Source organism: Xyrauchen texanus, chromosome 21 (assembly GCF_025860055.1).
Source record: "Xyrauchen texanus isolate HMW12.3.18 chromosome 21, RBS_HiC_50CHRs, whole genome shotgun sequence".
NCBI lineage: Eukaryota > Metazoa > Chordata > Actinopteri > Cypriniformes > Catostomidae > Xyrauchen > Xyrauchen texanus.
Window position 1 is genome coordinate 2,554,977 of NC_068296.1, and position 2,500 is coordinate 2,557,476.

Sequence of the window (2,500 nt, forward strand, 5' to 3'; positions counted from 1 at the left end):
TAGTGGTCTAAACCACAGTACTGGTAAACTGGTAATCAGAAGGTCGTTGGTTCGATCCCCACAGCCACAACCATTGTGTCCTTGTGCAAGGCACTTAACTCCAGGTTGCTCCGGGGGGATTGTCCCTGTAAGAAGGGCTCTGTAAGTAGCTTACATTTACATTTATTCATTTGGCAGCTTTAGATAAAAGCATCTGCCAAATGCATAAATGTAAATTTAAATAAATGTTATGGAGTCCTTGTCACAGCCATTCACCCGGGGAGCAGCTACGGCCATCTGCCTGGGAACAGAGGGGTTGCTGCCGGCCGGCAAGAGGACCCGGAGGATCCGCGGTCATATGCCGAGAAGGGGAGGAGCGGTTCTGTCTGCCAGGGGCCAGCAGACTTGCTGCCATCTGTCGGGGGAGGAGTAGACTGGCATTTTAGGAGTGAACTGGCGGATGAGGCCCAGGTGACAGCGAGTCCGGGAGTGGCGAGCAAGATCTTCTTCCCCTGGTTCGCAGGAGGAAGGGTGGACCAAAGGCTGACAGAACATATACTGTTACAGTGGTGCCAAAACCCAGGAGAGAGGAAGGATAGTCTGTTATGGAGTCCTTGCCACAGCCATCCAGCCATCCACCAGTTGCTCCGAGGCATTTTCGCGGGTTCCGTTGGCCGCGGTTCTCTGATTGGTCGATCTTTCTCTAATGTAACCTGGACCTCTCCCCATGCCTCCCTTCATCTCTCCCCCAGGTTCGCAGGAGGTGGGGTGGACCAAAGGCTGACAGAATGGCCGAAAGGGCTGCGTCTCCCCCCCAGAGATGGGGGGGAAGTTAGTCAGACTGGTGGCGCCCGGCCTGAATCGGGTGGGGGAGGAGAGTGACGAGGAGAAGGGAGTGGCCGGTCTGTGATGGAGCATGGCAGGCGCTGAATCAGCTGATCAGCGGGAGAGCGAGATAAAGGGGAGCCAGAGATGCTGGTTCAAGAGAGAGAGAGAGACGCATGTGGCCGCGCTGCATGTGTGTCTATGTTTGTTTATGTTTGTTTTAAATTCATTTATATCATTAAAGTTTATGCTGACTGTTCAGCCGGTTCCCGCCTCCTCCTTGCCCATCCTTGTACTGTTACAAAGTTCTTGCAAAATGTTTAAAAACAACAACAAAAATGCTTCAGGCATCAATGGCATAATAAAATGGCATTTTAAACAGATTTGTGTTTGACTGTCAAGGCCGCTGCCATATTGGTTCTTTTTACATGACGACAAGACTGTCAGGTTCTACAAAGAGGTGAACGCTTTTTACAAGTTGGAATCTTTTAATTACGGTAATTCCGACATGACGTGAACACACCAAAACCCCAACCAATAAGATAGCGCTTTACTCATAAATATGAATGACTCTTCACCTGCTGTCCTACAGATTTGCGAGTGGCCTGTCCAGCCTTATAAAAACAACATACACCCAAGCAACAGAGCGCAAAAGTGACCACCCACTTTTTCAGCCGTCTGGGTTCCGGAAATATTTTCCCTAGTGGGCGGTCGCTCCGAGGCATTTTTGCGGATTCCATTGGCCGCGGTTCTCTGATTGGTCGATCTTTCTCTGATGTACCCTGGGTAATGTAGTTGTTTACCATGAATTCCACAATCAAACACAATTTTTAAACAATGACGATGAGATAACACAGACGGATGTCTTCAACGGAAGCATATACCATTGATGAACAACCTCGTAGCTCACGCTAGGTCTGTCTTTACATTTATAAGACACATTTAAAAATCAATTCGTCTATGGGATAAATGAATGGGATTTTTACTTGTTTAACCAGACTGTTGCACTCTATGGTATGAGTTGGAGGCGGGACTATTTGTTGGAACGCAATTCCATTCAGTGGTGCTAGCGCAGAAATGACACGCTGAGGCCTAGTCCACACTAATATGTTTTTGTTTGAAAACAAATTTTTTCTCTCCATTTTGGCCTGAGACAGCGCTTTTGTCCGCGAAAACGGAGCTTTTGAAAACAGTGTTTTCGCGTTGTAGTGTGGAATGTGAAAACGGATGCTTTGGAAAACGATGACGCATTTTTAGTCATGTGACCTATCCAACCAAAACAATCAAGATGGCGGCCCGTGTTATAGTGGCGCTGTTGTACCTGATACTCGCTTTGATAGCGTTGTTAAAAAATAAATATCACTTTGTACAAGCTTCACATTGCGTTCCTTCAAAGGCGAAGGGAAGTTTACTCGGAATTGATGTCCGGCAACGGAACACGGTGACAATCGCTTTTCAGACCGTACATTCAACGGAGATTTTTCGCATGCGCAGTGACACGATTTAAGAGTTTTCATACGTTTCAGTGCGGACGAGCACATTTTGGAAAATGCTTGAAAACGTTAGTGTGGACGGAGAGCGTTTTGAAACGAAAACGCCATTTTCAAATGTATCCAGATTAATGGCGACGTAGCCTACAACTTTTAAATGGGTCAAAATGAGCCGAACATACAGTAACAGAAGGGTTAAAGACATA